Raw genomic sequence first — 24,044 nt, 5'->3', positions numbered from 1 at the left:
GAGCTACTTCTGCTCCCTGATCTCTCTTAATGAAGCCTGTGAAGTGACTTATATTTGCTGACTCATATATATAATCTCCTTGGTGGTGTTTAGAGTTAATTTAGGGGCTGGATGTGGCTCAAGTGGTTGAGCTCCTACTTCCCACACGGGAGTCCCGGGATCGAGTCCTGATACCTCCTATAAAAACAAAAAAACAAGCAAACAGATAAACCAACCCAGGGGAGCCGAGGTGGCTCACTGGTTGAGTGCTGATTTCTCATATATGAGGTCCTGGGTTCAATCCCTGGCCCTGGTACCTCAAAAAAAAAAATTACTTTAGAAGACAAGGAATACCTGAAGACATGCTCCCTGCCTTCCCCAGGTATATATGTATATATACATATGTTTACATATACACTCTCCAAATTTTCTAAGTTAGAGATTTTAGATTTAAAATTGGTTTATATTTTAGGTTTGAATTGATCAGATTTCATTCTTTGTGAGTTATTCTGATTCTTTTATTACATCATCATCTAGCTGCAGCACTCAAGGAACTGGAGTTTGCATTGAGATTGGAGGGGAAAAAAAATTGAGAGCTAGTAGGTAGAGCTGGTGGGGTAGAGGATTTGACAACATACTACCTGCAAAAACAGGAAAAGCAACCAAAAATAATTTTGTCCATGTTATAGTTGGGCATTTTACAAATACCTATCAAAATGCCTTCTTTTTATACAAATTGGTGTTCAGCGTTGTGTGCTTACAAAGATTAAACTGATGGAGAGCCTGCCTAAAAGAATGCCACAACTAAGTAACAGAGCTCATGACTGGAATTTAGCTAAGAGACTAGTAAGTACTATGCCATAGATTGCTTGATACTTGATATAGGCTGTATACAGATTAGTGTAAGAGCTTAAAATTCATCATGTTCTCCCTAGGTCAAATTTGCCTAGCCGTGACTCGTCAGTTCTGGGTATCTACCCCTCAGTTCTTGCCTCCTTTTCTCTTAGTGAGCTCGGTGATATTTTCTCTCCCCTCATTCCTTTCCAATGTGAAGATTTTCCTGGTAGAGAGACTACTGTTCTGGGCCTCTTGGCAAGGAAAGAAATACAGAGTATTGGCATCGGATGCCAACAGGTATGCTGTAGTCAAAGCTGTGTTTTCCTTTTACAATAGGTAAGGTAGAAGACAATGGAAGATGAATAGAAGTTAGATGGGTTGGGGGACAGTGACAAGGAAGGGGAATTCATAGTGATATTTGGCCATCAGGATTTTCTCCTTTCTTGCATGTTTTCTTTCACATTCATTTATATTCTTTTTTTTTCTTTTTTTCCTTCTCCTTCTCTCCCTCGCTTTCTTTCTCCCTTTAGTTCATTTTATGGTTTTATACCACTGAAATGCTTGTGTATTGTTGATTTGTCTATTAGCTTCTCAGTGGTTAACTTCTATTTCCTTGTCTTTTCCAGGTGCTTTGTAATCAGTGAGCATCAGCTTTTTATTGGCATTACAGAATTTTGTTTGGAGTGGGAGGCTTGTTTTAACATTTTTCTCTATGTTATTGATAACTTGTTATTCTTGCTTTGGTTTTGCTTTGCTACCTGGCATAACCAGAAATTAACCTAATTTATGGAGTTTTTAGCAAGCAGATACCTGCTACTGCATTCTTAATTGAAGAATAGCAGCGTTCTTTTGGAGAAATTTGTCTTTTTGTTGTAACTGGAATGTAGTTTTGGGAAGTTACCAATGGAATAATAACAAGGGAGGGAGGAGGTAAACATTCACCTGACTGAGATCCGCTGAGTCACTTTATCATCAGTGGAATGACGCACAACATATGGCACTCATATTTGATGTTTTAAACCAGAGAACTATTTTTTATAACTCATTGAATAGATAATCACAAAGTTATTTTTGGATTGCTGTTGGATTGGATTAGAGTGTGGAGAGAAAATAGGAAATCTGATTCATTTGTTGTTATTAGGTATTATGAATCCTTAGAACATCAGGTTCAAATATTTTTCCCTATCAGGTTTTATTTTGAAATAATTTCAGATTTACAGAAGAGTTGCCATAGAAATATTGTTCAAATAATTCCTATATGACTCTTAAGCCACATTCATCCATTGTTAACATTTTGCCGAGTGAAGTGTTATCTTTTCTATTATTTTTTTCTGACCCACTTGTGTATAAGTTGCATGCTTTGTGTCGCTTTTCCACATAATACTTCAGAGTGTATTTTCTAAGAACAAGAACATTCTCTTGTATAACTACATTATAGATATAAATTAAGGAAATTTTAAACTGAAATAATATGATTAATATACAGCCCATGTTCATATTTCTGTAGTTCCAAAAATGCTCTTTTAATCACTTTTTTCCTAGTCCAGAATTCCAGCCCAGGTTCATTCATTGCATTTAATTGTCACGTCTCTATATTCTTTTTTAACCAGAACAGTTTATCAGCCTTTCTTTTGTCTTTTATGACACTGACATTTTTGAAGAATAACAGGCCATTTATTTTTAGAACTTTCTTCAATTTGAGTTTGATGTTTCCTGATGAAATTTAGGAAATGTAGTTTGGGCAGAAATGCTACATATGTGATGCGTGCTACTCAATGCATCATGTTAGGAGGCACATGTCCATTATCAGTGATAGGAATTTTAATCTTTTGGTTAATGTGATATCTGCCAGATTCCTCCACTTAAAAGTTACTCTTTATCTTTATAATAAATAATATGTGTAAGGATACTTTGAGACTGTACAAAGTATCCTTTGTACAGGATACTGTATCCTGTACAGTATACAGGATATATACAGGAAGTATATACTGTTCCTCATCAAATTTTCATCCATTTGTTTTAACATTCTTGAGTAATCCTTGCCTGAATCAGTTATTACTATGATAGTTGAGGTTCAGATAGTTAGTTGTCCAAGTTTAATATATGAGGCAGCCTGTTAGAATTGGATTCCTTAGCATTTGAAAGTGTTTTGTGTTGAACTGGAATTTGTTTCCTGTGACTTCCACAGATTGTTTCAAGTTCTCTACTCTTATGCTTATGAGATGTCTGTTCTCTCTTTCTCTTTAACAGCCCTTCATATGTGTTCCTTTTTGTCTTTTCTCTAGGTTACTTCCATTTCTGTCATTTCTTGTAAGATCTCTTTACTGAATTTGTAACCATCCTGTTTTCCCCATAATACCCACTTGTTAATATCAGACTTACCATATGGTACCCAAAACCAGATACTCTTCTAGATATAGTTTGCTCAGTACAGTGGATCAATATTCTAGATCCATGATGTAGCTTGTTTTTGAAGAGCACAGGGCTCTGGAGTTAAATAGATCTGGATTCAAGTCCTAGCTCTGCCACTTACTGGCTGTGTGATCTTGGGTAAGTTTCTAACATCTCCAGACTTCTTAGTTCCATATTGAACATACCCTTTAGGATGAAAAGAGGATTAAGTGTAAAACTTTCAGCATGGTGTCTTACATTGCAATCATTTATTAAATGCTATTTATTATCCAGAGAGCTTCTGTTTTATAGCCCAAGATTGGTACAATTTATTTTTTAGCCGTAGTGTTATACTACAGGCTTATTTAAACCTGTGTGAAAGTCATAAAGTTTTAATAAGTTCTTCTGAAGCACAGTTAGGCTTTTGGACAAATATTTTAATTTGTGTGAAAGATAGTCCTATCAGATTATAATTTTTATGGTTTTTTGAGCTATTTCTTAAATTATTTATGTATGTACAGTGTAAGTTGATTTTGAAAAAACCTTTGGGTTATTTTGAATGAACCCTAGAACATTTAGTTATCTGTCATAGCATATTTTATGCATTATTTCAGCATTAAATAATGCTTTTAAAATTAGGCAGTGAAATTGGAGTGATTGGATACTGTTTTTCCTGATGTTTTTAAAACCATGTGATACTATTACATGTACTGACTTACTATGTTAGTGAAATCCTAAAGCTTATCCTAAAATTTACTTTAAAAATTGAGGCCAATATTGGAAAAAATAGTTATCCTGGTGTTCTGGAATATTTTGATGGATTTGTGCATATTTTGACTGAAGTTTACTTAAAACGTAAGGAAAACACAGGTGAGAAGGAAATCCATTGAAATATTTCAGCCCAAATTCTACCCCCATATGTGGCTTTCTGATGCCAGTGTGCATTAAATTTTGTACTTAATAGTAGTGTTAGATTATTTTAGATCTAGATTTGATAAGGTTGTGGGCAGTACAGCCAAGATTAGGAGTAATATGTGTCTTGATTTTTTTAAATGGCACTTTTATCTAGGATTTTTTTTTTCAAGTATTACATTTCTGGGTACTAGAGTCAATTAAAATCTTTTGTTTACTATTTATTTCTGTAATGCAAACTTATGCATTCCTATGGGAAGGGAGTTTTATTTTCCAGGCAGGCCTTCTAACACTTGATTAACCTGTACTATAGGTTACTATAGAAATAATGGTACTATAGACATTTGAATCTATTGGGAAATGTGTTATAAACCTTCATAGAGAATTTCAGAAACATGCTTCTCCTCTTGTCATTACAGGCCCAAGAATTGCATTCTCCCCAGTTAGGAGCTGTGACAGGGATATTCTTGGGCACTGAAGTTGCTCTGCTGTCTATTTGTAGGGATTATTCTTTAGTTGATGGGTTTTTTCCCTAAACAATTAAACTTTAAGAAAATATTTAGTTTTGTTTACTTGGATACAAATTATTCTAAATCCTTGCTTACCTCTCCTGTGGCCAGATGAAGAAAGATCTGTATGTTAAAGTAACAGTTGTTACATTATACATTGGTATCATTCCAAGTGGGATATTTTTATTAATTTTATTTCAACACCCTTTAAAAAATATCTGTAATAGTGAAAGCACTACTTAAAATTTTAGATGATTAAAATGTGTGTAATAAATTTTAACTGTCTCAACTCTGTTTCGTGTTAAATGTGTTACAGGAATGAATCTGAAGTCTGCTGCAGTAAAACACTGAAGGCTTTAAAATGTTTTCTTGCATAAAGCTCAAACTTTAAGTAGCTGCTTAATGAGGATAGGGAAGGCAGGAAGCTAATGTCTGTCTCAAGATACAGGACAGCTGTTTGCTCATCAACCTCAACTGTGTGAGTAGAGACTTAAGCCTGTATTTTTGTAATTGGGCATAGTAACTTAATTTTAAAAAATCTAAAGTGCTTGAAGACACACTTAAGTCAGTGATGAGACATTTTTAGGTTCTATTTTTTTCCCCCCAGGGGTCTGGATGGGGGGGTAGGTTACTGAGGGTGGAATGGGTGGTAGAATTTTTTTTATAAAATATTTTTTAGCAGTAAACACTCATAACTATCATTAGTGACCATGTATCCTTTTTTGAGAAATTATGCTAGCCATTGGTATCTGCATTACTAATCTTAGTATTTATGAAGCAAGTATATACTTTTTTATAGATTGCTGTTTATTTTGTAGCTGTTTTCAGCCTTTTTAAAATTGATGTTTTTGCCAAAGACCCATAAGAATGTATTTCAAGAATACGGTGTTTGATATAAATATAGGAACTTGCTCCTGGAAATAACTTAATAATTTAAGTGATTAGTAATTTTAAAAGTTAATATTTTAGAATCAGCACTGTTTCCTTAACTAAAGACAGCATATATTTGAAAACAGAGCAAATTCTTGGTCCCTAAATACAGTTGGAAATCTTAACTTGATGACTTTTTTTTTTTTAAGTGCTTTGGTGATATAAATCTGTACTGAAGAAAAAGTTTTTCTTTCCTCTTTTTCATAGAAAAGTTATTACCTTAAGAATCATTTTTGGGAATTCTTTAATTCCTCCCCCCTTCTTTTTTTTGCTCTTAATTGAATTGTATTCCCCCCCCTTAGAGGAACACATGGTTTGTGTAGGTGGTTAAAATATAAAACATGGCATTGAGCAAAATGAGGAGCTTGTAAAGATGTATAAAGGCTTGTTAACTGTTTGAAGCATGGAGTAGAGAGAATGTTGTTTGCATGGTGTTTTTGTACTAAGATGAATTTACTTTCTCCTTCACATTACAAATACATGGATATTTTTATGAAAGTATTTGAAGGGTATGTGGCAGAAGTGAAGGAGCTATATGTAGCTGTATTTGAAAGTAGTGACAAACTCAATGGAAAAGATTGGTTTCGGTTTGCCCAGTTCTTTACTGTATTGGTCAGTAGATAAACAGCATTGTGTGAGTCTTGAGGGGTTATCTAATAGTTCCTAATGGAATAGCTCTAGTGAAGAAATTTTGTAATCTTCTTGTTTATTGACAATAAACTTTACCGTAGCGAAGTTTTAAGGTCTGTAATCTGAGACTTAATCTCCAGTTCGTCATTTTACTCATAAAACCAGATTTAATTTGGTGCTATATTGGTTACAGTACTCCAACACTGTCCTCTCCTCTTTTTTCTTTTTTTATTTGTGTCAAAAATAAAGGAAATTCAAGGTGCTGAAAGCCTTTGGAACATATTAATCAAACATTCAAAATATGAGACTAGGCAGAAAGGACACACAATGGAAAAGGGAAAAGCCTTTATAACTGTAGAAGATTTAGCTGGGAGGTGGTGGGGAGAGGGAGTTGTATGGTAATAAATTCATCCCCAGTTTGCTTTTCTCCTTTTATCTCTGTGAGATGATTCTCTGTGTTTTATATTTCTATCAAGAAGCTAGTTAACTTTACTGGGATAGAAAGTATGTGTTAGGAGTATGTGAGCACCAAACATAAACTCTTAACTTCTGTTCCTTTTGTCCTGTCATCCTATTTACCTCACCACTATAGTAAAGGCTTCACATTGATACTGCACTCATTTTTAGGTTTTACATTGATTTAGAAATGTATTTTAATTTCTTTTACTGCTGTGTTATGTAATTGAATTAAGATAGAATTCTTGGGCTATTGTAAGGTCATGTAACATGGTGGTTAAGTACACAGACTCTAGAGTCAAGCTGTCTGTGTTCAGATACTAGCTACCTCTCTTAATAGCTATGTGATATTACTTAAACCATTCCGTGCCTCAGTTTTCTAATATGTAAAATAGATACGGTGATAATTTACTACTGTATAGGGTTTCTTGTGAGGAATTGAATCATCGTTACCTGCAAACTACCATCATTATTATTAAACCTGCATTTAAGTGGGTGGAGCATATTATAAATCTTCAAAGTAATTAAAAGATTTTAAGACTTTTTGGGATTAAGAATTTGGAGATCTCAAGGTGTTTTCAGTTACATAACATGAGACATCTCCAGTGCAGAACAGAAATCTTTATTCTCCAACCCCTGCCCCTCTGTTCTCATCTGTCACCTACATTAGCCCCATTTCACATACTCAGTAGCCACACGTGACTAGTGGCTCTTTCATTGGACAGTGCTGGTCTAGATAGTTGAATTTGAATCTATATTAAACTTGACATTTATTGATCACATACTTCTGTTTTATCTGTACCATGAAAGATTGGCTCTAGTATCAGATTTAACTCCACAAAGGAAGGGAAAGGGAAGAAAAAACATTTCTTCAAGACTCTCGGTGAGTTTTCTCTGTGTTTTAGGTAAAAAGATTTTTAGGCAACTTACAAAATGTATTTCAATGTAGTTTTTTTTTGTTTTGTTTTTTAAGGAGGCACCGGGGTTGAACTGGGAACCTCATATGAAGCTCAACAACCCTGAGCTACATTCGCTCCCAGTGTAGTTTTAAATAAAGGCATTTTCTAAGTATGTTCTGTCAATAGTAATTGCTTCCTGGATTAAGTGTGCTTTATGGAAACAAAGACTAACTTTTACATTTGAGTGCTGGTAGAATGCATTCTAATTTAGAAGCACTTTTAAGACTGGCAGTGTTCTAGCTGGTTTATTAATTTAGTCTTTCAGGAAGACTAAGCATGGTCGAGTGGTTTTATTTTAAAAGTAAGAGTATCTCTGGGAGCCGGAATAGCTCAGTAGTTGAGTGCTTGCTTCCCATGTGCGAGGCCCCAGGTTCAATCCCAGGTATCTCCTGAAAGGGAAAAAAAAAAAACCCACAAAAAAAGTTAAGAGAGTGTGTTTGGAATGATCCTACTAAATCAATTCTAACTGAAAAAAGAAAAGAGGGAGATTATTAAAAGGATTTGGGGAAAATCTTACGGAGTTGAATCACAAGAAGTTTATGGACTTGGTATCTGCTTATGTGTCTGGTATTCCCCCTTCTCTTCCCTCCCTGACTGTAGATTGATTTATTTCATCAGGTATTCACCCAGGTCTAATTAGCTTGTCTGGAGGGGTTATGTTAGCAGAAGCTAAGAACTTTAGGTAGTACAGATTGTGTTAGAAAGGAATGTAAGCAGGGAGGCAATGACTGGCTGGCATGTCTAACTCATTTTTTAACTGATTAAAAAGGGGGATGGGCACAGAGATAATGTCTCCTCCTTCATAGGGATGCGGCAAGGACTAAATGAGATATTCCATATCAAGTAGTAGAAAGGACTTTATAATATATAATAGTGGTAATAATAACAAGAACTGACACTTCATTGAGTGCTTATTGATAATATCTAGATGTGTAGTTTTATGGTCTGATACTTTAAATTAGCAAAAAGTTGGAGAACTTAGGATGAATTGGTGACCTGTGGGTACCTGCTCAGAGCCTCTCAATTCACTTCTGGGATGACTACCTGGGCTGGTGGACTAGTTACACTCTAAAGTATTTATTATAGTAAATCTTTCCTACCCTAAATGGACTTACTGTTAGCATTGTAAGTATGCTCTTAAGCAGGAACTTATAATGGGCTTCCCAGATTTGTTTAGCCATTTGAATCCTTTTGTTCAATGAAATCTTTTGCAGAAATCTGATAGGTAAAAATACTAAAAAGGAACTTCTGCTTGAAGCAGAGATTTGTGGCCCAGACTGCCTTTGCAGTCTTCTTTCCACTCCTTCCCTCTGATACAGCCATTTTGATAGAACAAAAGCTATGAGAAATAAACTTTATGAAGGGTTGGTCTGAATAAGTCCATTCACATGGTTTAAGATTTTAGTTTTTATTTTTTGGCTTCTTGTAGACTGGTTGTTAATTAAGTATACCATGATACTATTGGTTTATTTCGATAGTTGGTACCCAAAAAAAGCCCTAGATATTTGTATTTTACTGTAGGTTTATTGTTGACCCCATCACATTGTATTCTACTTATGAACTATAGGTGAATTACTCTTATCAGGGTTGAGATGAACTGTACTTATCCTGAGCTATTGGTTGTTTTTTTTTCCTGAATATTGTGCCTCTTAACTAGTCATATTTCCTTCTTTGCAATAGATACTAGGAAGAGTAGAGTCAAATGGATGGCTTCTATATAGCAAATATGTCAACCCTTATAGGTATGTGTTTTGTTTGTTGACAATGTTCCTTACTTTTTCTACCATTGTCCCTTGGATTCATCCTGTTGCTTACTTTTAATGTTGTCATGCATGTATTTCTAAAGTTGCTTAATCCTTTTCAAAATGAAACAGGAGGGTTTGTGTGTGTGTGTGTGTGTATGTGTGTGTATGTATAGCAGTGAAGTGTTCAGTGAAGAGCATTTCTTAAAGCTTCTTCCCATTCTAGGGTGATGGGATTCCCACTGCCTACAGGATTAAATTCAGACTCCTTAGCATAGATACAAAACCTATGACTGTAACTCCTATTAAATACTTGACATTTTGTAACTCTCCATTCCATGATTAGTCACAGATGCTTTACTTAAATAAGCTACCTAATTCTGAACTGAACTTTTATATTGCTGTTTATGGGTTGCAAAGGGATTTCATAATCACTGTCCCATTTGATCCTCCCCCAAATCATGTAAATTAAATAGGACAGGTGGTCTCATTCCTGCCTTTTCATATAAGAACCTGAGGCTGACCATTCCTCAGTTGGAAGTGGCAGAAGCAGAATCAGTTTAAAGACTAAGCCAGTCCATTGTTCTTTTCACTATGCCATCCTACAGGTCAAGTCGGCCTGTGTTTGTAATGGTTGTTTTACAGTCATTTATATATAGTGCCTCTTTTTATGATGCATTCGCCAAGCCTCTCCCCAAGGTATTACATTTTAAATAAGAGAGAAATCAATTTCTGGAACATCTTGAGCATCATATTTTTTCCTATGTCTGTGGCAGTAGAATAGACATTCCATAACTTTGTGTTTTTGGTGCTTCTTGGCTTTTTTGGGGTGTGTGTGACAAAGATTATTGTAATTATGGAGTTAAATGTACTGTCTGTGCAGATACATGAAAATCAGTTATTAATATTCCTGTCCTTGTGCCTGCATCAGTCCTTAAGAGCATAATTGTGCATCATAAACTTCTTTTTCTTACAGTACCTAGCAGAGTGATAGGCACCACAGTAAGTGTATCAAGGCATCTTTGAACGAAAGCTATGACAAGTTAACAACTGATTTATGGAGTTTTGATAATATCTAACTAAAAGTTTTTAAATAATTTATTCATCTATCTTATATTTGAGTCCTTCTATATGCCTAGCAAACTGTGGCTCATTGGCCAATTATTCTTGGCTGCTTCTTTTTAGAAACAAAAGATGTTTTTTTGGAATGTGGTTGAAGCTCCTTCATTTACATGTTGTTTATGGCTGCTTTTGCCCTACCAAGACAGAGTTGAGTAGTTGCTACAGAAATCTTACGACCCACAAGGCCTAAAATATTTACTACCTGGTCCTTTAAAGAAAACCTTTGGCAACTCTTAATCTAGAGTCCTGGAAATATAGCCCTGAAAAAACTAAATAAATGTTTCAGTGTTTAATTTGGTCTTTCTCTTTTATGTTACAGGTTTCTGTCCTAATTGTTTGTTCATTGTTTATATTTCAGCTTGAAGGATGATATTTATTATAAGTAGCTGGCAGTTGTTTTCCTCTGAGTTTGTGTAGGTATCTGTTTTCTCAGTAGGCCTTTCCCTTGAAATGGGGAGCTGATTAGGAGCTGTGTGGCCAGATTTTGTCCAAGGTAGACTACAATTTGGGGTACAGGGATGGGAAACTAGAATGAGGAGGGCTTTACTCTGGAGTGCCAGTATCATACAGTAGGACAAAGAGTAATAATACAGTGAAGTGTATTCAGGGTCAGTATTTAGTAAAATTAATGATTTTCAAGAATTTCCTAAATTGAAACAGCTGGCTTGATTTTTTGGGGGGTGGGGGGCGCGGAGTTTGCTTGTTTGTTTTACTGTGTTGAGAACTTGGCAAGGACGAATATAATGACTACTAATACACTTTGGTGCCACTGTCTTGATTCGTGCTAAGGCTTCAGCTGTTATACCCTCATTGCTTTTACTTTGTTAGTGCAAATGTCAGCACATTGATAAAGGTAAATAAGTTCTTATTATGAAAATAGTTATGACCTCCTGAAGGGAATCTCAGGAGCTGCTGGGATCCACAGATCATGGTTTGGGAATCTCTGATTTAGAGTATGGATTCTGGAGCCAGACTGTCCTGGTTGAATCCCAGCTCCATCTCTTACTAGCTGATTTATTTATCCTCTCCATACTTCAGTTTCCTCATACGTGAAATGAGGATGGTGATATAGTACCTACTTCATAGGTTTATTATGAGACTCAAAGGAGTTGATATTTATAAAGTGCTTAGAACAGTGCTTTGACATAAAGCACTACATAAATATTAAGTAAAGTTAAATATTAAAGCCAGTTACTTGTATGGAAAGTGTTGTACAAAGTTACAAGGAAACAGAAGAGTTAAATTTAGAGAATGACAATATTAAACTGAAAAAAATAGGAAGACTCATTCATTTACAAATACTGAAAACTAAAATTGGAGATTTATCCTAAGTGGGGAAAGAGATTCCTTTGGGGATGGTGGGTCGATAGGTGAACCATAAAGTCTACATGGTTGAAATATAAGCTTTTTAAGGTCAAAGAGGAGGGAATACAAAGAAGGCATATGTATATGGATCTTACATATATCTATCTTAGTTTAAATTGAGAAGAAAAGTTAGCAAATGCCAATAATGTGGAAACCAATGGAAAAATTTGAGTATTTTTCCTCCTTTTCAAAAGAGAATATTGGATGATTTTGTGCAGAGGGAAACTATGTTTAATTCTTTTAAGGTATATGATCAGGAGGTATGTCAGTTTAAGAACATAAAATTACCTACATCTTAATTTACTCATAAATTTGCCTTGTTTGGTAGGCTAACTGAGATGAATTGCTAAATGAACCTCTCTCTGAGTGGACTAAATTGGGAAAAGAGGCCCAAAAGTTTGGAACATGAGGTCAGGGGAATCTTTGTTTAGTGCACTAAACTGTATATAGTGGACCCTGCTGATAGACCTAGATCTCTCCTCAAACAGTAAATTCAGTTTTTTTAAAAAGTACCTGTTCAGTTTCTTGCTCTGGGGTAAGTGCTTTGCTTCTCATGGTGGCATGCTGGCAAGGTAGCAGGGCAATTTCTTTCATTTTGTTTGTTCAACAAATATTGAATGCCTGTCATTTGCCAAGCATTATTTTAAGCATTAGTGAACAGACTAGGCAAACTCGCTGCCTTTGTGGAAGTAACATTTTAGAAGCAAGGAGACAAAATAAGAACAATTAAATAGTAAATTAAGATTGGTATAAAAACATTGGAAGAAATTGGAAAGGGTAATAAAGGATGATGGGAGCATTTTTAAATAGGGTAGTAAGAAAACATTTCAGCAAAGACCTGAAAAAGGTGAGGGAGTTTAGTGGGTGTGATGTGGAGAGAAGTAGGAGAGAGTGTCAAGTAACAGGTGAAGGGATGGAAGGAAAGATTATGATGAATCTTTAGGAAGGTCATGATAAGAAGTTTGACTTTTAATTCTTTGTGAATTGGGAAGCCATTCGAGGATTTTGAGAAAGTGAGCACTGTAATTGGCTTAGATTTTAACAGGACCACTGACTGCTATATTGAGAATAGACTGTAGGAGGGAAAGAAGAGAAGCAAGGAGACAAGTTAGAAAGCAGTTTATCAGAGAGAAATGATGTTCTTGGACCAAGATGTAGCAGTAGGGTGGTGAGAACTAGTCAGATTCTTAATGTTTTGAATGTAGAACTGATAGAAATTGCTGATAGTTTTGAGAGGAGCTATGAACAACTCCATTATGTTGGCCTGCACAGCAGAGAGGATGGCGTTATCATTAACTGGGAAAGACTGCTGGTGGAGAAGGTTTTGTCAGGAATTTGAGATGTTTGATAGACATTTAACTGGAACATTTTGAGTCAATGATTGGATATATTAATCTGGAATTAAGGGGAAAAGTCCAGACTGGAGATGAATCTCATAGTCATTGACAGAGATCGTACTGCAAGTCGTAAGACTGGATGTGATCATCTAGGAGTGAGTATGGATAGAAGGGAGAAGAGATTCTTGGACTGAGACCAGTGGCATTCCAATGAAGTTCTGAATATGGGAAAGAACCAGAAGAAAAAACAGCATTCAGAAAGGTGGGAATAAGACCAGGAGAAAGTAGTTTATGGAAACAAGTGATTAAAGCATTTTAAAGGAGAGCATAAAGAGCTTCAGCGAATGCTAATACGAAGTCAAGTTAAATGACTGAGAAATGACCTTGTATTTAATAATCTGGAGGTCATTGGTGAACTTCAGGAGGCCAGTTTCAGTGGAACAGTGAGAGTAAAAGCTTGGTGGAGTGGGTTCAGGACAAAAAGACAGTGAAACCTCATGATAACCCCTTGATACATGAAAAATATAATATAGCATGACCAGATTGGGTTTGTTGCAGAAATAGAAGGATAATTTAACATTCAAAATTAAATCAGTGTGAAAAAAAAAAAAAAGTCATTGTAACGCACCACATGAAGAGAAAAAAGGAGAAAATTTAACATCCCTTTATGATGAAAACTTAGTAAACTAGGAGTAGAAAGGAATTTCTTTAATCTGATAAGAAATATCTCTGATAGAAAACTACATGGTGAAATGTGGAACACTCCCTCTGAGATCAGGAATGAGAAAAGGAAGCCCACTATCATCACTTCTGTCATCACTTTTCTGGAGGTCCCTGCCAGTACAGTAAGGCAAGTAAAAGAGAAAAAAGACATGAGTATTAGAAAAGAAGAACTAAGTATAATTATTTACAGACAAGTATGCAGTCCAAGTATGCAGACAAACTATTTTAACCAATAGGTGAATTTATCAGGTCTCCTAGATAAAATTATTTTTAAAATTATTTTTCTTAATAACAGCAACAGTATTATCAATTGATGCCTAACATATTACCCCAAAACTTGGTGGCTTAAAACATTTATTAGTCACTCAATTTCTGTGGGTCAGGAACATAGAAGAGGCTTAGCTGGGCCTGGGTGATTTTGGCTCACAGTCTTTCATGAGGTTGTTGTAGTCCATATGTTCAACTAAGGCTGCAGTCATGCAAAGCCTTGACCAGGGCTGGAAGATCTGCTTCCAGGTTCATTTATATAGCTGTTGGCCAGAGGCCTCAGTTCCTCACCACATGGACTCTCCTTATGACATGGTAGCCAGCTTTCCCCAGAGAGAGTAATCCAATAGAGAGCACGGCAGAAGCCACAATGTCTTTCATGACCTGGACTTGGAAGTACCATCTCTTCTGGGGTGTTCTGTTGATCACTTAAATCAACATGGATACAATATGGGAGAGGATTACACTAGGGCACCAGGAAGTGGGAAACTCTAGGGTCACGTTGGAGGTTGGCTGTGATTCAGCAACAAAAGAGATAACATTTACAGTAGATTTTAAACAACTCAAATTACCAGGAATAGATCTAAAAAAAATTTGCAAGTCCTCTCCTCTGAATCCTACAAAACATTTTAGGGACTTTTAAAAAACTTTAAATACATTGAGGGATAGATTGTGTTTGTACATCCATAGATTCATCACAGTTCAAATCAAAATCCTCTAAATTTGTTTGTTTGTTTTTTAGGAAGTCTGGAGATTGAACCCAAAACCTCATACATGGGAAGCAGGTGCTCAACCACTCAGCTACATCTGCTCCCCAGCGAGTGTTTTTTTTTGTTTGTGTGTTTGTTTTTAGGGTGTACTGGGGATTGAACTCAGGACTGCATACATGGGAAGCTATGTGCTCAACCACTTGAGATAACATCCACTCCCTCCTATAAGGTTTTTAAAATAGAAACTGACCAACCGAATCTAAAATTTGTATGGAAATGCAGAGAGCTGAGAATACCAAATACCCAAGGCATTCTTGAAAGAATACTGATACCAGATATCCAAACCTGTTAGTAAACTATGATAATTTAAAACAGTATAGACAAATGACCCACTAGAACATAATTGAGAGTCTAGTAAAAAAAGAAAAAAGCACCATAGATAGGTAGATAGATAGATAGTCACTTGATTTATGAACTAAGGTGAGACTGCAGTGTGGTGAGAAAAGGATGCGTTTTGTTTTGTTTTTTTCATTAAATGGGTTTAGGTTAATTAAATATATGGAGAAAAAATATGAACCATAACCTTTCCTTCATTCCATACAGAAACATCACCACCAGATGTATTACAGGTCTAAATATGAAAGATAAAATAATAAAATAGAGAAGAAAAATATAGAATATTTTCATGACCTTGGAGTAGGCAAATATTAAATAGCATAAAAAAGCACTAACTATAAAGGAAAATTTATAAATTGAACAAAATTTAGATTAAGATCAATTTTGGTCTCAAAACACCACTAAATGAAAAAGATAAGCCACAGAGTGGAATACGTAATAAGTATAAGACAAACAATCCAAGATACAGTTCTGGAGGCCAGAAGTCCGATATGGAGGTGTTGGCAGGGGTACAGAGCCCATGGGGTGAACCTGTCCTTGCCTCTTCCAGCCTCTGGTGGCTGCAGGCATTCCTTGGCTTGGGATCACCTTGCTCAGAGTTTTGTCTTTGTCACATCATCTTCTCTGTGTGTCTGTTTCAAATTCCCTTTTCCTCTCTTTTTTTAAAAATAAATCAAATTTATTGATATGTATAAAATTCATCCAAAGGGTACAATCAGTGGTATTTGGTATAATCACATGGCTGTGCATGCATCACTTGAATCATTATTATGGCATTTTCATTCCAATAATTTTAAAAAAACAAAATTCTTCACCTCTCAACTTCTCTAAGCTTCCCATCCCATACATACCTGCCATTTCTAACTATCCTTGCACATTTATTTTTTAACCAGTTTCATTGAGTTATATTCACATCATACACTCTACCCAAAGTGTATAATCAATGGCTTTTTTAGTATAATCACAGTGAGCCTTACTCCCTATATAAGAATCAACTCAAAATGGATCAAAAACCTAAATATAAAAGCCAGGACCATGAAACTACTAAAATAAAATATAGGGAAATATCTTATAAAGATCTTGTGGTAGGTGGTTTCTTGGATCTTACAGCCAAAGCAGCACAAGCAACAAAAGGAAAAATGGGTGTGGGTGTGGGGGGGAATAAATAAATCTTAAAAAAGAAGAAAAAAGGAAAAACAGATATATGGGTCCTCCTCAAAAAAAATTTTTTTTGCACCTCAAAGAACTTTGTCAAAAAGATGAAAAGGCAGCCAACTCAATGGGAAAAAATATTTGAAAATCACAGATACGTGATCCATTTTGAGTTGATTCTTATATAGGGAGTAAGGCAGGGGGTCCACTTTAATTCTTTTGGGTTTGGATATCCAGTTCTCCCAGCACCATTTGTTGAAGAAACTGTTTTGTCCTGTTAACATGGACTTGGTAGGATTGTCAAAAAACAGTTGTCCACGAGATAAAGGTTTTATTTTTGGACTCTCAGTTCTATTCCACTGATTGATATTTCTTTCTTTATGCCAGTACTGTGCTGTTTTGACCACTGTAGCTTTATAACATGTTTCAAGGTCAGGCAGTGAAAGTCCTCCCATATTGCTCTTCTTTTTTAGAGTGCAGTTGGCTGTTCAGATGCACTTTCCCTTCCAAATGAATTTGGTAATTGACTTTTCTATTTTTGTAAAGTAGGCTGTTGGAAAATTGATTGGGATTGCATTCCATCTACATCAGTTTGGGTAGGATTGACATCGTCACAATATTTGGTCTTCCAATCCATGAACATGGAATGTCTTACCATTTGTTTTGGTCTTCTTTAATTTCTTTTAGCATTATTTTGTAGCTTTCTGAATATAGGTCCTGTATATATTCAGTTAAATTGATTCCTAGGTATTTGAGTCTTTTTGTTTCTATTGTAAATGTATTTTTTTTCCTAATTTACTCCTCAGATTGTTCATTACTAGTATATAGAGATATTAGTGATTTTTGTGAATTGTTCATGTATCCTGCCACTTTGCTGAACTCATTTATTAGGTCAAGTAGCTTTTGTCATAGATATTTCAGAATTTTCTAAATATAGGATCATGTCATCCACAAATAGAGTTCTATTTCCTCTTTTCCTGTTTGGATTCCTTTTTTTTTTTCTTGTCTGATTGCTTTGGCTAGAATTTCTAGCACCATGTTGAATAACAGTGGTGACAGTGGGAATCCTTGTCTTGTTCCTGCTTTTAGAGGGAAATCTTTGATGTTGGCTGTGGGTTTTCCATATATGCCATTTATCATATTGAGGAATTTTCCTTCTATTATTATCTGTCAAAGTGTTTTTGTCAAGAAAGGCTGCTGGATTTTGTCTAATGCCTTTTCTGCATCGATCAAGGTGATCATGTGGGTTTTTATTCCTTCAATTTGTTAATGTGGTGTATTACGTTACTTGATTTCCTTATGTTGAACCACCTTTGCATACGAGGAAAAAATTCCACTCGGTTGTGGTCTATAATTCTTTTGTTATACTGTTCAGTTCTGTTTGCAAGTATTTTGTTGAGAAGTTTTTTTTTGCATCTGTGTTCATTAGAGATTGGTCTGTAATTTTCTTTTCTTGTATCTTCATCTGGCTTTGGTAAATGTGTTGGGTAATTTTCCCTCCTCTTCAGTTTTTTGGAAGAGTTTAAACAGGATTGGTGCTAATTCTTAAAATGCTTGGTAGAATTCACCTTTGAAGTCATCTGGCCCTGGATTTTTTTTTTTTGTTGGGAGATTTTTGATGATTGCTTCAACTTCTTCAATTGTGATTGGTTCAAGTTCTTATATTTCTTGTAGCATCAGTGTAGGTGGTTCGTATATTTCTAGGAATTTGTCTATTTCATTAGGTTGTCTAGTTTGTTGACATACAGTTTCTCATAATATCCTCTTATCATCCTGTTTATTTCTGTGGGGTCAGTTGTACTTTGCCCCTTTCATTTCTGATTTTATTTATTTGCATCTTGTCTCTTTTTTATCTTTGTTAGTCCAAGGGTTTGTCAATTTTATTGATCTTCTCAAAGAACTAGCTTTTGGTTTTATTGATTTTCTTTTTTCCCCTCAATTTCATTCATTTCTTCTCCAATCTATTACTTCTTTCCTTCTGCTTGCTTTGGGAATGGTTTGCTGTTTTTTTGTTTTTTGTTTTCCTAGTTTCGCCACTTCGGTTAGAATTTTGATTTTAGTTTTGTCGTCTTTTATAATATAGGCATTCAGGGCTATAAATTTCCCTCTCAGAACTACCTTCATTGTATCCCATAAGTTTTGATAAGTTGTGCTCTTATTTTATTTTGTCTCAAGATACCTACTCATTTTTTTACAATTTCTTCTTTGGCCCACAGATTATTTAGGAGTGTGTTGTTCATTCTTCACACATGTGAATTCATCTCTTTCTTGTCTATTATTGATTTCCAGTTTCATTCCATTATGATTTGAGAAGTTGCTTTGTATAATTGCAGTCTTTTTATATTTATTGAGAGCTGCACTGTTCCCTAACATGTTGTCTATTCTGGAGAAAGATCCATGGGCACTTGAGAAGAATGTATAGCCCTCTGAGTTGGCTGCAAGTTCTCTATATGTCTGTTTGGTCTAGCTCCTTTATCATATTGTTCAAGCACTCTTTCTTTGTTGCTCTTTTGTCTAGTTGTTCTCTCTAATGATGTGAGTGGTGGGTTGAAGTCTCCCAAATGTTATTATAGAGATGTCTATTTTCCCCTTCAGTTTTGCTAGAGTTGGCCTCATGTTTTGGGGCATCCTCATTAGATGCATAGATATTCATGACTGTTATTTCTTCCGATTGTCTCTTTTATTAATATATAATGGCCTTCTGTGTCTCTTATAACATTTTTGCTTTTAAAGTCTGTTTTGTCAATATTAGTATAGCTACTCTTGCTCTTTTTGGTTACTGTTTGTGCGAAGTATCTTTTTCCAACCTTTAACTGCTAGCCTGTTTTTATCCGGGTCTAAGGTGAATTTCTTATAGGCAGCATATGGATAATTCATGTTTTGTTTTGTTTTTATCCATTCTGTCAGCCTGTATATTTTCATTGGGGAGTTTAATGTTATTACTGTAAATGCATTATTTACTTCCACCATTTTATTTTTTGGTTTTCATATGTCATATTTTCATTTGTCTTTTTACTCTTTTGGTTCTCCTTCATGTTATTCTTGCCTTCTATACTCTCCTCCAAGCCTCTTTCTCCTGTCTTTTTCTTTGAGGTTGTAAGTAAACCTTTAATATTTACTGCAATGGTAGGGGTTTTTTTGTTTTTGTTTTTTAATGAACTCTGTTATTGAATGTTTTAAATCACCTTCATATTTGAAGGAGAGTTTTGCTGGATAAAGAATTTTCAGCTGGCAGTTTTTCTCTTTAGTATCCTAATTGTGTCATACCACTGTCTTTTTGCCTCCATAGCTTCTGATGAGAAATCCACGTTAAGTCTTACTGGGTGTCCCTTTTATGTGATGGTTTGCTTCTCCCTTGCTGCTCTCAGAATTTTCTCTTTATCTTTGACATTCGACATTCTGAGTAGTATGTGTCTTGGAGTGTAGGTCTCTTTGGCTTTATTCTGATTGGGGTATGCCGTGCTTTTTGGACATGTAAGTTCTTTTTTTTAATATTTTTTTTGGTGATACTGGGGCTGGGGATTGAACTCGGGACCACATACATGGGAAGCCAGCACTCAACCACTGGGCTACACCAATTCCTGTTAGTTCATTTTTTAATGAGAGTTGGGAAATTTTCAGTCATTATTTCGTCAGGTACACTTACTGTCCCTTTTCCCTTCTCTTCTCCATCTAGAACTTCCAAGACATGTATTTTATGCATTTCATTTTATCATTCAACTCCCTGAGTACCTGCTCAATTTTTTCTTTTTTTTTCTTCTTCAGTTTTCAGCTGTTCTGTCTTCAGTATCACTTATTCTTTCTTCTATCATTTCGAATCTCCTGGTGTATGCCTCTAATATGTTTTTGATCTCATCTGTCATGTCTTTCATTCTCATGAACTCTGTTACTTTTCTGTTCAGGTTTTCACCAAATTCTTCTTTGTGCTTGCTTGTCTGCATGATGTCCTTTATCTCTTTAGCCATATTGTCTTTCCCCTCATTAATTTGATTTTGGAAATTTGTGTGTGCCTCAATTAATTATCTCAAATCCTATGTCTCTTATGGGGCTTTCATATATTCCTTTTCTTGGGCCATTTCTTTCATTTTTTTTTAGTATGTCTTTTAACTTTTTACTAATTTTACTGATTTTTTACTGATGTCTGGTTAGGATGGCGAGTTTACTCACATGCTCAATTTCTCTCTCTTTTATAGGAATTCAGTGGCAGAAGGCTGTGTTATTGCTGGGTTTTTTTGTTTTTTGGTCCAGCCTGTTCTGGGTCTTCAGTATTATCCTTGTTAGTTTCTCACATCTGGGCCCTGGACCCAGTAATGGGTTACAGTCCCACTTCCAAGGGCTATGGCGTGGGAGGCTGTAAAGGCTGAAAAAAGCCTAAGACTCTTGTTTACTTTTTCCTCACGTGCACTTCCATGGTCTGCTAGCAGATGACACTCATTGGCAGCTTCCTTTGTTCAAAGCCTGGATGGAGTGTGTTCATTGCAACACCAAGCAGTCCAGATCAGTGCGATAGAGGATCCTGCCTGGAGGTTAAGCACCTCATAATTCAAACTTTCTCAGAGGCAGTTCTCTAACCTTTGCTGACAGCCCCTTCCCTTGCTCCCTGCCTCCTCAATAACCAGTCCTGGTCAGTAAAGAGGGAGTTGAGAGGGTTGGATCTCTTTAGTCCTGTGCAAGCTTCCAAGGCAAACGATGACGCAGCCTCACCCCAGCCTGGAAGGGCTTGTGAGACTCAGCAGACCAAATTTGTGGTTCAAAAGCTGAGTCATCCTTAGGCTGTATCCCTCTCTTTCCCCTTTCCTGAGGCCCCCTTTGTAGCCGCCAAGGTCCCAGAATTCATAAGTGTCTATCGACTGGGGGAGGATGCAGCTGCTGCTTCTAACTCGTTTTGTCCTTGCAATTCTTTTCCTTTGTCCCTCTGTCTTCTGGCCAGTGTCCAGCCTTCCCCCGGTGTCCTAAAACCTAGGAGATTTTTTTTTTTCCAGGCTGTTTCTGCCTGTTCTAGAAGCCCCTCTTAAGATCCTTAACTTAATCACCTCTTTCGCCTTATAAGGTAATATCCACTCTTTGCCATAAAAGATAATATTTACAGGTTTCAAGGATTTGGACTACAATAGAGAATACTAAGTATTGGTGAGATGTGGAGTAACTAAAACACTCATTCATTGCTGGGGTGTGTAAATTTGTCTAATCACGCTGGAGAATTGCTCGGCATTATTTACTAAAGATGAAAATACACATACCTTATGACCCAGCATTTCCACTCTTAGGTCTATACCCACCAGAAACTTATATGTGTCAGTTAAAATACATATTTAGCAGAGTGGATGAATGAACTATACAGTTAGACACAACAGCATGGATGAACCTCACACATGTTGAGAGGAAGCAGGTGCAAAATGTGTACTCACTGTATAATTCCATTTATAAAAGTTCAAGAAAGACAAAACTAATCTAGGGTATGAGAAGTCACCATAATACTTGTGGAGAGGGGATAGTAACTGGAAAAGGGCTTGAGGGGCTTTTGGGATTCTGATGGTGTTTCTTGATCTGAGTTTTAGTTACACAGTTGTGTTCAATTTGTGAAAATTCATCAAACTTTACACTTAAGACTTAGATACGTTTTACATATTAAAAAGAAAATGAGTGAAAGTTGGTTTCTCCAGGATATCTCTTGACCTAAAAAAGTATATTCCATTTTTATATGCTTGATTATTCTCTTGGGTTTGAGAATTTTAGAAGAGCAATATTTAGTACTTGATTCACGTATTCTCATGGATTTTGACTTGCAAGTAACAGAAACTGAAATCAAATTAAAGCAAAAACAGAATTTGTCTCCTTTAAGTGAAATGTAGGGGGTGGAGTTGACGTCAGCCAAGTGGGTGCAGGTGTTCATCCCTCCCCATTTTGGCTTTGCTTGCCTTGTTTCAATTATCAGGCAGACTTTTCTTTCTGCATTGTGGCAGAGATGGCCACCAGCAGCACTATGCTTACATTGTATTGTCTTTACAACTGGTGGTCCCAGTAGAGCCATAGGAATTCAGGGTTGGGGCCTGATCTACTCAGCTTGAGTCACATGCCAGGCTTATATCATATGTCCATCCCAGAGGCAGAAAGGACTGGTGCTGGGGAGCAGAGGTCAGACCTGCATAAACCAAATGAAATAAATGGCTTTGGCTTATGAAAGACAGATTCTGTTGCCTGAAAGATCTAGGAAGGAAAACATGCTAGGCAGACAGAAACCACCGGTTTCAGGAATACAGGTATCCTTCAGTACAATTATTGAATGATTTCATAATTATTAAGACAGCACAAATATATCTAGCCTTGGTGAGTAGGAAACAGTGTGGTAAGTAGAGTGGGCTTGTACCAAGAGCATTACTGCCATGGCTTACATCATCACTCCAACTCTCTGTGTAAACCACATCTGGGGAATGTAGATTTGGATGACATGTTGCCTTTTCTAAACCTTTCCCCTTATTGGTTAATAAGTATTACTTAACTAAGATACAGAAGGCCTAGCATGAGGAAATAATACTTAAAATTTTACATTTGATTTTAGGGAACCCCAGAGTTAATAGTACCTATACTTGAGTCCCACTACATTTTTAAGTGGTTGGGGGGAAAAAATCAAAAGAATAACTTTCTGTAACGTGAAATTCAGATTTTAGTGACCATAAATAATAGTTTTATTGGAACACAGCCATGCTCATTCTTACACATATTGTTTATGGATGCTTTTGCACCACAACTGCAAAGTCGAATAGTTGCAACAGAGGCTATGTGGTCTGTGAAGCCTGAAATATTTACTGTGTGACCATTTACAAAAAATTTCGCCAGCCCCTGATTTAAATGTTGCTGGTCAGAATGCAGTAAATAAGAGCGATTAAGATAGGAATGCCAGAGTTTTTCTTCTTGTCTTCTTCAGCTGTAAACAACACAGTGGCTTCTTTTTGTGAGATTTATCATACCAGTCAATGCAAACTTTCCTTTTATAGCAGTAACTTGGGAAAGTGAAGTTTATATTTACTAAAATTAACTTCAGCATCTCATTTTTTTATATATAGTTTAATGTATTGGAAGTGATGATTTAATTATTGGCTGGGAAAAAATATGTGGTGTTCCCAAAGATATCTTCATGTTAGCCAGATTCACACCTTTTTGTCTTTCAGCCAAAGCAACAGCAGGAAAGACAGCCTGACATAGGGAACTGGGGACTGGTATACAGAGAAAGAACTACAAAGCATCCTAGTACAATAGGAGCCCTAATCCAGAGTCCCTATAATTTGATCAGAGTGAGTAACATCCTCCCAAGTGTTCTATATCAAGTCATGTTTTCTGATCTGCTTTATAATCTTAACTGGAATTTTTGGCTATCTTTGCTAAGGTTCTTGCCCCCTTCCCCTCCCCCCCAGATGTATTTTTATTGTCCATATGACATCTTGGTAGATCCAGATGCTCAGAACTCTGGGAAATTACTGTATACTGTGAGCAAATGCTAATCACAAACACCTATGCCAGGTTGGGTAGTAGTCTTCTGATAATTGTAATTTTAAAAATATATATATATGTAGTAGGATATACTAGAAATTCTACTTTGCTCACTTCTGGTTATCTCCATTTTGTACAG

The 24,044-nt window shown here is 36.0% G+C and overlaps 1 protein-coding gene across 6 annotated transcripts in view; it reads left to right on the top strand.

Annotated features, from left to right (window-relative positions):
* ZFAND6 (zinc finger AN1-type containing 6) overlaps window positions 1–24,044 on the top strand; it is a 76,749-nt gene that overhangs the window by 28,786 nt on the left and 23,919 nt on the right. For 2 of the 6 annotated variants that reach the window (XM_058294762.2, XM_004480671.4), the window contains exon 2: window positions 4,945–5,106. The exons of 2 other annotated variants lie outside the window; for them this stretch is intronic. The gene's annotated coding sequence lies outside the window, so the exon portion shown is untranslated. Of the gene's footprint in view, window positions 1–4,944; window positions 5,107–12,469; window positions 14,020–23,586; window positions 23,710–24,044 lie in introns of those variants that run through there. 2 more of the 6 variants (XM_058294763.2, XM_058294765.2) reach the window with 2 other exon arrangements.

The sequence above is a fragment of the Dasypus novemcinctus genome, chromosome 3 (genome assembly GCF_030445035.2).
Source record: "Dasypus novemcinctus isolate mDasNov1 chromosome 3, mDasNov1.1.hap2, whole genome shotgun sequence".
In the NCBI taxonomy this organism is placed as follows: Eukaryota; Metazoa; Chordata; class Mammalia; order Cingulata; family Dasypodidae; genus Dasypus; species Dasypus novemcinctus.
This window is presented reverse-complemented; position numbering and strand designations above follow the sequence as displayed.